Source organism: Bidens hawaiensis, unplaced genomic scaffold (assembly GCF_021521415.1).
Source record: "Bidens hawaiensis isolate Kalapana, Puna unplaced genomic scaffold, B.hawaiensis_p1.1 tig00419385_1, whole genome shotgun sequence".
NCBI lineage: Eukaryota > Viridiplantae > Streptophyta > Magnoliopsida > Asterales > Asteraceae > Bidens > Bidens hawaiensis.
The window spans coordinates 60307-74094 of record NW_027504843.1 but is presented as its reverse complement, the minus strand read 5'-3'; positions in this window follow the sequence as shown (position 1 = coordinate 74094).

Genomic DNA, 13788 nt, shown 5'->3' with positions numbered 1-13788 from the left:
TCAACCTTCATGCCACAACAAACCTACATTCAAGAAGACAAACATCGCAAACTGCATTTTTGATTATTTTCCTTAACTTATTTTTCACGTATCGTCTTTTCACTGTATTCGAACTTACTCAAAGTAATATCATATATCCACTTCCATAGAAGATGTTTATGAAGATATATTAATTCGAATTTTCATTGATTTTTTATCCATATTCGTTTTACTTTACGAAGCGCAAGTTCGTACATCATTCTTAGTCGCATTTGTGAATCGGTTTACGTTTGTTATATGGGGTCTATGACCAATATCCCATCAACGTAACCGTTAAGTGGAAATTGGAACTATGAACATGTATGTGTACATAGTTACCTAACCGTATTTCCATTTTATTTCTACGTTTGACTATCGGTGAACGGTTCTCTCCAAACTAATTTGTTTACTTAGAACCGGGACTATGTCTCATGTACATGCTGAGTTTATGTTATGTTATTTTTACACAAATTGTTTTAGTTATTCGTTTACTTCTCTTCCACTCGGTATTGTATTTGAACCATTTTGTTGTTCTTGATTTCATTAATCTTAGACAAACGCTTTATTTTGATTTCGAAATTCCAATTGTGTACTTTGATGGGCACAAGGTTACTATTGGAAAATTTCTTTTTACAGACTTAACCAATTTTGATATTAAGATTCAATTTACCCATTTCATTTTATTAAAAATTTACATGGTTGTTAGGTGTAATTGTTTATTCACCCAATGTTGCCGCTAGTTACGTTGATATTCATTAAGAGATTTACATTTGTTATTTATTTTTTTATTTAAAAGTTTCATTTATTCTTGAACCCAATGAGTTATCAATTTACATGTTCATATTTCGTTGGTTAAATGCTACGTTTTCTCAACCCATTATTTCAATTACATTTGCGATGTTCATAATTCTAATGTTTTCATTCTTTAAATTTCATTACTTCATTTTTTTGTTTTCAATATCTTTTACTTGGTTTAGACCACGATGATTTTAATTACTTGATTTAGTGTTTTCGCGTTGTCCTTGGTCTGAACGGTCTATTGATGTATTTTGTAATGTTTTTACCCCTTTTTATTCATTATTATTATTATTATTATCAACATTATATATAAGAATTTTATTTTATCTATCTGATGTCTATGTCTTAAAACCACACAATAGAGCAAGCTATATGGACCATCCGACGATAAAGGTAATTTTAGGTCGACACGTAACTATCAAAGTCCTCGCATGGAAAATATAATAAGTCCGGTTGTGTGAGTTAACTCAGATTTTGGAATGATTTTGGGGAACGGGACAAATACAATAGGATAAGGACATGGGGGATACGCCGCTGGTAAATCCTGTATATAAGTGCCCTTGTCATATTTCCTATTTGTGGCGTTATTTCGAGTCATTCAAAGATCGGCGTTAATTTTTTTTATTTTGTTATTATGTATGTATAAAATTGTTAAAACTTCTAACAACCCTATATATTAGTTATTCTCTTTTAAAAAAATTATTTTTATTTTAATTTCGGGATGAAATTTCCAAAAGTTGTAAGTCCTGTAACATTAGTTACTTTTCAAACCCGAAAAGCCGACCCATTTTAAATTTTATGTTTTTATTTATAAATATAAATATATATATTTCAAGTTTCACCAAGTTATAAATCAATCGTGTTTTTATTCATTTCATTAAAACACAAAACTCCTATATTTAAGGATTTACATAAACGAGTTCCTCACTATACGGGTATAAAGCGTAAACAATCCAAAGATATTAAAGTATATCAAGTTTTAATCTAGTTATGTATATTGATAAAGTTCAAGGTTTAATTCGTAAATATATTCTAAATTATATTTAAAAGAAATATAAAAGTTGAGGGGCTATTAGTGTAAATATGAATTTAAAATAATAATATATTAAACTTAACGTAGCCCCCTCCCAGCCCCGTTTTCCCGTCCACATTTCCGGCCAATGAAAAATCGGCGCCGGCGATAGCTGTTACCCATTTCTTAACGCGTTTTCAATCCAATTAAAGATTATAACTTCCTTAGACCATAACGTAGACTCATAATCATCGAATAATGACGCCATTAACAACCTTTAACGTATGGATTTTACGCCGCGAACGGCCGGACTATATTAATAACTATTTAACAATAGTTAAACGCTAAATGACCTAATTGACACTATAAAAAGAACCTACTCGTTCATCTAAACTCGCTCACATATTCATCTCCATCTAATATACACACTATTATCTCAAATTAGTTCGTATTAGTCCGATTCCGAACAAGGCTTGTTCATACTCTTCGCGGAACCATACGAGGTAATTGTTATATGATTTTGCATTGTTTTTAAACGATAATCAAAACTCCTAACCTTAATTGAACGCACCTGGAGCGGATTAAAAGTTTTGAATTTCTAGGGTTATAATGAAGAAGATGAACTTGTAACAGTTTTATATTTATTTGTTTCTGTTATCTTAAAAATATTAACAAGTTGGTCCGTTGGTTAGTTCATGAGTGTTATAACCTGAGGACCCGGGTCAGAGCATTTTTGTTGTTTTGGTTTGTTTTGTTTTTTTAAAACCTTTTCTTTAATATATATTAATCTAATTAAATTATTAAAAATTATTATAAATCAAATAAAATTATTTTAAGTTAAAAAAAATTAAATATAAATTATAGTTAACCATTTTTCACCTAAAAACCCGATTTTTATTTCCGTTAAGTTTCGGCTAGAAGCCCGATTAATATTTTATTAATAACAATTATTTCGTTAAACTTTATATCACGCTAACATAGTTATTTTCAAGCTAAATTACCACTAAATTCCATAATTCATAAACGTTAAAATATTCAAACTTAGTGTTAACCTCGTAATTTAAAAATATTAGATTTAATAAATTCTTTAAAATTTCGTTAATATAATATGATAATATTATGAGATATATATAAAAATCCCGGCAACTCGATTTATCTACTTTTTATATGTTGTTAGTTAATATTGATTTTGTACTTTTGTGAAGTTCAATTGCTTCGGTTTCATTTACGCACTTTCGGTTTTATTTCGAGTTTGTCTTCAACTACAAGGTGAGTTTCTCACACCCCCTGTTTAACGTTTTTACACATTTTGGCGGTAGCATATATATCCTATCAACATCACAATTTTGTTTATTAATTATTTACAAACTACAATTCGGTACATAGACGTGTGTGTTTATTTACTTACTTGCTCAAAGATTACGTCCATGGTTTCCTCGATAAGGATGATCATGTGCACCCCTATGCACTCAGGACCTCAAAGTTATGAGTGGAATAGGGACCCCCTATCCGAGTAAGTTGGTTGTTACCAACGAAAAAGACACTTACTTACGCTATTATCCGAGTACGTTGGTGCACAATCCCAACTGGAAAGGGCTTTACTTGCTCATTTACACTTGTTCATGGAATTGTAGATTTTTATGTACTTATATCAAAACTTGTGTGGAATCACAAACTATTCATTTAGCTGACATTAGTTTATATATATGCTACAGGTACCTTATTTAGAGAATGATGCCGTGACGAGGACACTAGAACTTAAGTTATATTAATAAATGGACAAGTTGTTAATTGTTCTAGTATTTTTCCTTGTATTTCTTGTTACAAACCAGTGTACTTGATGTTTAAATTAATTAATGATATTATTGTGACTTAATAATGTCACATGTGTTTTGAGCAATCTGTAGGTCACACTCGGGCGTATTCCGCTTTAGCCGGGGTGTTACACATCTTGGCCCAAGTATAAATGGAGGCGGAAGGTACTGTGTAAATCCATCTCTTCGTTTTATCTTCCAATGAAAATTGAAAAATAACCAACTTAACCTCATCCGGTGAATAACCTTGACCCCCAATCGTGTTGCAGATAGAGTCATATGTCTCCAAGTGAATGTAAGTTTCTTCCGTTGCTAAACCTTTATACTTTGGTAGACTTTGGAGTGAATTGGTTCTAACATCAAATGTTCATCCTTGCTAAATGTGAGGAATAACCACCGGAGATGGATTATTAGTGATGATTGGTTGAATATGAACTTCAATCCCCTTTACAATCTCTCTTGCATGCCTTCTTGGTACTTCCATTGGTACTCTTGGTTGACCCATTTGCCTATAAACGGGCATTGGAGGTGAAAATTGTTGAAAATATGGTTGGGGCATTTGTTGTTGAAGTTTTTGCTCTCGTTGTTGCCCTTGTGGTTACACTTTTTGTGGATCTTGTTGCTGTTGAATAACCGGTGGTGGTTGGACTTTTTGTTGAACAACCGGTGTAGGTTGTCTATTAAGTTCTTGCATCGGTTCCGTTTGTTGCCTTTGACCATAAGCAAAGTTCCCTTGACTCACCCTCTGACTTCCATCACCCCCCCCTGTGCAGTAACCTTCCATTTCATACCCCTCAAACTCCCTGTCAAACCCATCACCATAACCATCACCTTGTGTTCTTGAATATTTCATAAAAGGTGGTGGTTGATATTGGTAGCTAGATTGTGGTTGTTGAAAAATTGGTTGTTGGTTTCGTTGGGATGATGATGGATCAAATGTAGAAAAGAGATTGGAAATAGGTGGCAATGTGGATGATATTGAGTAAGTGAATTGATTGTTCATAGGCTCGGTTGTGTAGGTTGGTTTCACTTCACTCGATGAAGTAGGTATGGTAGTGGTAATCGGTGGAGGTGGATTTTGTGGAGATGTGGCTGGCAATGTTTGACCCGAAGTAGGGGAAGGTGAATCCATAGTGTTTTTTGATGCAGTTGGAGAACCAAGAAGCTTGTTCTCCCTAAGTAGGACTCGGTTTCTTTAAAGTGTTCATTCAATCTCAGGATCAAAAACTAGTGGTGATTACCTGTTAGAGCCTCTAGTATGCATACACTTGTAAGTACCTGCACACTAACACAACCAGTGTAAACCCAAAAATAACAAACAAAACTACCAAAGCTAACACACGTTTCACACTACTCCCCGGCAACGGCCCCAAAATTTGACGTGAAATCGAAGACTCACTCAAAAAATAAACCAAATACAACTAAATAGATAGTGGTAAATGGGTATCGAACACAAGGAGTTTGTGGAAAATGGGTTACTAGGTAGCTTTGTAATTTAACCATATTATACTAAATGCATAAAATAAAGTCAAAGATTTGGTTGTTTTATTTGATTAACAAAAAGATCAGAAAAAAAATAACGAGTTTTAACTGATTTAATAAAAAGAATGCTCTCTCCCGATTTCAGGTTTCCAAGATTGATTATGTTAACTTTTACTTTCGGGATGAACAACAAAGACATAGTTCATGAGTATGTGTTTGATTGTGATAAAAGAGGACTAAGTACTTGGATTGTAAAAACGCAAGGTTGTCACTCGATAATCAGTTTATATAGCCAACCCTAATTCTCTTCCAATAATTCCCGATTGCCTATGGCACCGAGAACTGATAGTCAAGAACATGAATTACACTATATTAACAATTACTAATCAAACTCACAATCATCATAGCAATATAATCAAAAGATCAAATTACTATCCCACAAATAACGTAAACAATTAACAAACATTCAATGGAAAACCTTACAATTCGGGAGAGAGCACAAAGGAAATTAGCCACACATAATTTTGTTCTTCATCACATCAATTAGAGTATGCATATGAATCAAAAACACCAAATCAATGATTGAAATCACCAAACTATTGTTTTCTCCTTCCAAAATCGTCTCTAAGTCGTTCTCCAATGATAGGTGAAAAGAAAAGGAAAAAAAAATTTAAAACAAAGAAAATCGGCAGTTACAGCTCCGGACCGTGGCCCACGTTGGCTACCGTGGGCCACGGTGGTGTCCACTGTGCAGGAAGAGCTCACGGTACGGTGAAATCTGCCGTTTTGGTGCCATTTTGACCGTGGCCCACGGTCAACACCGTGGGCCATGGTGGAGCTGTTTCTCATTTTCTTGTTTTCTTCATATCTTTCTCGTTTCAACGCCGTTTTCTCCCACGTTCTCATGATTTAATCCTCTATCTACTCATACCTTCAATTATAAGAGTAACCATATTCAACTAATTCCAAGAAATTAATTTATTAAGCATATGCATTTATATCTTTTAGCTTAACGGCTTCCCTACGGTTCATCCTTCAGTGATCTAAGAATAGAGAATGATAATTTGAAGGAGATGAATAAGGATTTGGAATCCCAGCTGGAACAGGCAATGTTAAAAATTCAAATCCTAGTGTCTAACGTTGAGAAGACCTCAGATGCACCAAAACAGGGGGAGAATGTACCTGTTTCTGGTGGAAGTGTTGTTGATAATGATGCATTCAAAATTCTTGGAGAGTTATATGTTAGTAGTGATGAGGATTAGGTGCAGGATAGGGAGGCTGATGTGAATGATGAGAATGATGAGGCTGATGAGAATGATGATGATATGATTGAGAATGTAGTTGAAAATGTAGTTGAGGAGATGGTTGAGAATGTCGAAGTAAATGAAGAGAATGACGATGAAATGAATCAAGATGACCCTGACCTTGAAATTCTTTATGGAGAATTTGATGGTATTGAGTCTTTAGTTGTTGAGAAAAGAGAGAAGGAAGTGGATGAGGAACCTGAGGACTTATTGAAAGAAATTTATGAATTTTCACCCACTGTTGTAATGGCAATTGGACCATCCAGGCTTGTAGATGAGGATGAGGAGAGAAGAAGGGATAAAGGAAAGGCAGTGGTTAAGCATGAGAACCAACTGCAGCCACTAAAAAGGAAGAAAGTGGAATCAAGTGACCAGCTAATTTGTTGATGAATATGCTGATGAGAGAAAGAAAACAAATGACAAGATTGTAAATGCAATTATTCAAAGAGACTTATTGAACTACTGTCTAACATAAAAAGAAATTGATTAACAGATGGTGATAATGGAGGAAATTGAGTTGAAAAAGAATCTGAGTGAAGATAAGGGGGAGATTGAGCATGTAAGTCCCAAGGGAGGATCTTTCAATGTGATATCAATAAACCCGTTGTTAGGCGGAAACTAACAACGAATTGATTCAAGATAAACAAGTAAAAACAGACAATAGACTTCAAAACACACATTATATACAACGTCGGGTGCTAAAACCCTTCTTAGGATTACTAGATGATTAAGAATGCGATGCTTAGTAACCCTATGCCTCTCCCACCGTTCTACTAATGATCGACACACATAATGACCTAATACAAAGACTATATATAGTACCAAACACCATAAGCCCAAGCCCATACAAACGGCCCACCGAAATCAAGTTATTTCGGTGTTACATGTTAGCTAAAACCCAAGCCCACCAAGATTAAGTATAAACCATAAAGTCTAGCCCAACAATATCCCCCTTGGTTTATAACTTGATCTTCACCGTGCTCCATTACTTCAGCATCAGCCTCTTTGTAAGCACATGCCCATAAACCTGTGCGTATAATTGATCCCACCATACCAGTATACACCTTAGCAGCTGGCTTATAAAGTGGTTCAGCCATAATTTGAAGGCCGCTAAGGATCTTGATATCCTTTTCTCCAAACTTCAACAATTTTTGCTTATCAACAATACGGTCCGGCCCTTCTTCAGCGGAATAATAAATGTAGCCGACTCACCATCATAAGTCCAAAACTTTATCTCATCAAGAGCCCCTTCAGGTAATCTCTTGGTGATCGGAATGGCTGTCACTTTAGCAGTTGGAGGCCACATGTTAGTTGCATTTTTTGGCACGTTTTGTAACACTTTAAACACTCATTTTCGCCACATATATTGCATTTATCATAGATATGTCATATTATTTTGTGAAACATTTGTTTGGGTGGAATGGAGTCTACTTTGGATTGTTTTGTTTATTGTAGGTGCGGAGCGGTCAGAAGTGACGACAATGGACATTGGAGTGATATGAAAGAGTTCATGAAGAAAAAGTCGTTGAGCGGTTATGAACAACACAAGTTAAAGAGTTAATATTGGAGTTGGATTGCATATCCAAATAAAACAAAGTTGGGCTTAATTAGATATAATCTAATAATTAAAGTATGATTTAGTTGGGGTCAAACAAAAGTTATGGTATGCTCTCGAGAAGTAAACAAGATGAGGGCCCAAAATTCCACAAAGCTTTCGTAGGCTATAAAATGAGGATATTTTACTTCTGGAGGGAGGATCGATCTCTTTTGATGGCAGGGAACACACAGGGCGAAGAGAAGAAGAATATTATATCTGGTTTTGTGAGTGTATGTTTTCTTTCAGATTTGGTTTGATTGGTTTAACCACCATGTCTGGCTAAACCAATTTAGTTTCAACACTATGGTATTTTGATTTTGATTCAAAACTTATGTGAAACGATTATGTGATTCGCTTATTTGAATGGTTTGTTTGTTTGATTCTTGTGTTGAAACCCGGTTTCATTCCGGTATATATTAGATTGTTAATAAATTTGATCACCTTATTAATTTTTCTAATAAAGTTCATCAATATTTAAAACCCTAATCAGTTTTTAAGTTTTGGTAAAAGGAACAAATAATATTTTGTGTTTGTCTATGAACCCAAAATCATTATAGAATTAAACAATATAATTAAACACTCCGAACGGCGTGGGTGTTTGATTATAATCGATACTTCTATCACGCGACCCGCACACTAAGATCCGAACGGCGTGAGCTTGGAGTAGCGGGTTGGCTCTAATCACCGAACGGCGTGTGATTAGACATTAGATAGAGTGGATGTCCGAACGGCGTGACGTCTAGTATTGATACAAACCGTTCAACTAAAAAGTCATTACACCATAATTGTTAATGATCATAAGCTAGAATTAAATAAAGTAATTGCTTTAGTGTTGGAATTAGTTTTTATATATTTGAATTCACTTTTCTATAATAAATTTGATTACGTTAATTTCAAGTTTAAATCAAAACCCCCCTTTTAAAATAATCGTGTCTGGACCTGCAATATTTTTTGGTATAATTTAGTTAATATGTATCCCTGAGGACACGAACCTTACTTTCGATCATACTATTCTTAGTGTGTTAAGTTGGTTTATTTTATTTGTTGGATTCGACACCCATCAAATTGGCGCCGTTGCCGAGGATACGACGATTTTAACCGTTTTATGCCAAGATTTTTTCATTCAGGTACATCTAGATCTTTTCATTCACGTACACTGCTTGAGATGGACTCGGAGATAGAGAAAACAACAAAGAAATTAAGGAAGAAAGCAAAACTCCAAAAGAAGTCAGCAAGCTCCTCAAACTCTACATCCTCATCTCCTGTCATCAACACTAGGCAAGACACTCCCTTGTCAAGTGAACCCGAAACCGTATCACCACAAATAACTCCACCACAATCACCTACCCAAGAACCTAACTCACCTACTGAAACCACCACCATGGCAGCTGAACAAACACTTAGACAGTGGGGAACCCATGATGTCACCCAACAACCACTTTGCGTCAATTACCCAGCTATGGAGAACTTCGAGCTGAAATCCGGTCTCATTCATTTATTACCCTCCTTCCGAGGTTTAGAGAATGAGGACCCTCACAAGTTCCTTAAAGAGTTTCACGTTGTGTGTTCCGGCATGAAGCCACACAACATTACTGAAAACCAAATCAAGGTAAGGGCATTCCCCTTTGCTCTCCAAGACTAAGCAAGAGACTGGCTCTATTACCTACACACTTATTGGGAAAGGTTCAAGAAGTTAAGTGCTCGATGCCCACAACATGGAATATCCTAGCATCAACTCATTAAATACTTTTGTGAAGGATTGGCACCAATGGAGAGGCGTTTGATAAATGCATCTAGTGGGGGAGCTCTACTAGATAAAACGCCAACTCAAATTAGAGCGTTGATCACATCTATAGCGGAAGACACAAAGCATTGGGCACAAGAAGATGGGTGGTATGATGACACACCAAGGGGAGTAAATGAAGTGAACACTCCTCGTATTGAAACTCAATTTGCTGAACTAACGAAAGTCGTTATGCAATTGAAAAGCAATGATGCAGAACCACAAGCCCGAGCTTGTGGTATATGTCTACATCTTTAGCAGTTGGAGGCCACATAACGTTCTACATCAGCTTATTATTATAAGGATCACGAACCCCCTTCGGTTTCTTGACAAAAGACGCAAAAGTAGGCATATCGGGGAACCCCTTTTCAACTTGGTTACTCAAAAAATTCCAGAAATTGGTAGACTTTGGATCATGACTTGGGTTGTGGAAAGGAGAATGTATCAAATCACTAAAATCAACCTTTATCCATGAAGTGAAATCTTTCATCTGCTTATAGTATTCCGTGTTCCCAAATTTACGCTCGACCCACCACATCTCTTTATCGCTATCGTATCCCACATTAAACGACCCTAGAACGGTCACCATACTTATCAGTAAAAACCCTTTTGAATCTCAATGACAAGTATTTCTGGGTGATCGGAAGATACTACATTCTGGTTTGAGTTTTTCATAATCAACATCATCCTTTAGATTCTTTTCATTTGTTTAGAAGTCTTGGGTGGAGCGGCTAAGTATTTCTCCAGTTGCGCAGAAGTATCAATATCTGAAGCAGAACGCAAACTGGAACCGCTATCATCAGGAGCATCTTGCTCACCACCAATAGTTTTATCACCGCTATCATCACCCCTTTTAAACTCATCTTTCAACCCTTTAACGTGCTTTTATTGGAGATCTAAGTACAAAGCGGTAAGACCACCCATGTTAGCCTGAAGTTCTTGAATCTTGGAGTCTTTATCAGTGTTGTTGGCTTCAAAGACTCTGCGTTGCAAAGCATGTACATCAACAGGTTCGGATTCTAATTCAATCCCTTTGCCCTTGTCTTGTAAAACTTTGTCTTGCATAGCGAGGATGTGAGCAATCTTCTCATATACACTCGAGCTTTCTACACCAATCGGAACAGATTATCTGGAAGGTTCAGTAGTTGACTGGATATGCGCTTCAAAGTCAAACTCTTGCATAATATCATCAAAATCATGATCTCGAGTGACTTGGGCTTCAACAGATGGGCCTTGTTCAGATTAAGTTTCAACAATGGGCTCAGTAGAAAGTGGTTGAACGGTTGGCATAATATCACTTTCCAGCACACCCGGTCTTGGATCTTTCTTTTGTTGCTTTCGTGAAATAAGATCGGTGGCTGGCTCATCTTCAATAGCTTCATCTTCTGTCACAGTAACTGATTGAGGAGGTTTCAACGCAGTTGTCTGGAGCTTTTCTTTAAACGTCTCGAAAGCTTTAAGTTGTTCAGAAGTGGGTACATATTGTTGCACTTGATGTTCTGTCTCCAAGGGTTGAGACGGAGAACTGTCAAATTCATCATCGGATATAGTCTCAAATGCAGTTGAAGGCCTTTGAGCAGGGACATCGTGTTCCTCAGCAACAGTAGTAGCAGCAGCTTCAGTCTCAACAAATCTTCCAAATTTTACCAAAGGATGACGCCCATGATAAACTACTTTATCCCCTTTCCTTGATTTCTTAATTATACCAAAGGTATTCGGACCCATGGCCTTCAGATCGAGCGTCTCTATAGATCGATTCAAATCTGGATAAATCAAAAATCCTCGGTAGAAACCTCGGATACATAATAAACATATATTTCTTCTTCCCCTTTAGGTTTCTTATCATCTCATCGAACACAACCTTTGACAAGTTGTAATTCCAGACCGTGATCAGACATTAGATAGAGTGGATGTCCGAACGGCGTGACGTCTAGTATTGATACAAACCGTTCAACTAAAAAGTCATTACACCATAATTGTTAATGATCATAAGCTAGAATTAAATAAAGTAATTGCTTTAGTGTTGGAATTAGTTTTTATATATTTGAATTCACTTTTCTATAATAAATTTGATTTCGTTAATTTCAAGTTTAAATCAAAACCCCCCTTTTAAAACAATCGTGTCTGGACCTGCAATATTTTTTGGTATAATTTAGTTAATATGTATCCCTGAGGACACGAACCTTACTTTCGATCATACTATTCTTAGTGTGTTAAGTTGGTTTATTTTATTTGTTGGATTCGACACCCATCAAATTGGCGCCGTTGCCGAGGATACGACGATTTTAACCGTTTTATGCCAAGATTTTTTCATTCAGGTACATCTAGATCTTTTCATTCACGTACACTGCTTGAGATGGACTCGGAGATAGAGAAAACAACAAAGAAATTAAGGAAGCAAGCAAAACTCCAAAAGAAGTCAGCAAGCTCCTCAAACTCTACATCCTCATCTCCTGTCATCAACACTAGGCAAGACACTCCCTTGTCAAGTGAACCCGAAACCGTATAACCACAAATAACTCCACCACAATCACCTACCCAAGAACCTAACTCACCTACTGAAACCACCACCATGGCAGCTGAACAAACACTTAGACAGTGGGGAACCCATGATGTCACCCAACAACCACTTTGCGTCAATTACCCAGCTATGGAGAACTTCGAGCTGAAATCCGGTCTCATTCATTTATTACCCTCCTTCTGAGGTTTAAAGAATGAGGACCCTCACAAGTTCCTTAAAGAGTTTCACGTTGTGTGTTCCGGCATGAAGCCACACAACATTACTGAAGACCAAATCAAGGTAAGGGAATTCCCCTTTGCTCTCCAAGACTCAGCAAGAGAGTGGCTCTATTACCTACCACCGGGGTCGGTAACTACCAGGAATAGTCTTGCAAGGCTTTTCCTAGACAAGTACTTTCCAGAAGTTAAAGCATCCCTCCTACGTAAAGAAATTGTTGTGATCAAACAAGCAAAAAGGGAAGCTTTACACACTTATTGGGAAAGGTTCAAGAAGTTATGTGCTCGATGCCCACAACATGGAATATCCGAGCATCAACTCCTTCAATACTTTTGTGAAGGATTGGCACCAATGGAGAGGCTTTTGATAAATGCATCTAGTGGGGGAGCTCTACTAGATAAAACGCCAACTCAAATTAGAGCGTTGATCACATCTATAGCGGAAGACACAAAGCATTGGGCACAAGAAGATGGGTGGTATGATGACACACCAAGGGGAGTAAATGAAGTGAACACTCCTCGTATTGAAACTCAACTTGCTGAACTAACGAAAGTCATTATGCAATTGAAAAGCAATGATGCAGAACCACAAGCCCGAGCTTGTGGTATATGTCTACATCTTTAGCAGTTGGAGGCCACATAACGTTCTACATCAGCTTATTATTATAAGGATCACGAACCCCCTTCGGTTTCTTGACAAAAGACGCAAAAGTAGGCATATCGGGGAACCCCTTTTCAACTTGGTTACTCAAAAAATTCCAGAAATTGGTGGACTTTGGATCATGACTTGGGTTGTGGAAAGGAGAATGTATCAAATCACTTAAATCAACCTTTATCCATGAAGTGAAATCTTTCATCTGCTTATAGTATTCCGTGTTCCCAAATTTACGCTCGACCCACCACATCTCTTTATCGCTATCGTATCCCACATTAAACGACCCTAGAACGGTCACCATACTTATCAGTAAAAACCCTTTTGAATCTCCATGACAAGTATTTCTGGGTGATCGGAAGATACTACATTCTGGTTTGAGTTTTTCATAATCAACATCATCCTTTAGATTCTTTTCATTTGTTTAGAAGTCTTGGGTGGAGCGGCTAAGTATTTCTCCAGTTGCGCAGAAGTATCAATATTTGAAGCAGAACGCAAACTGGAACCGCTATCATCAGGAGCATCTTGCTCACCACCAATAGTTTTATCACCGCTATCATCACCCCTTTTAAACTCATCTTTCAACCCTTTA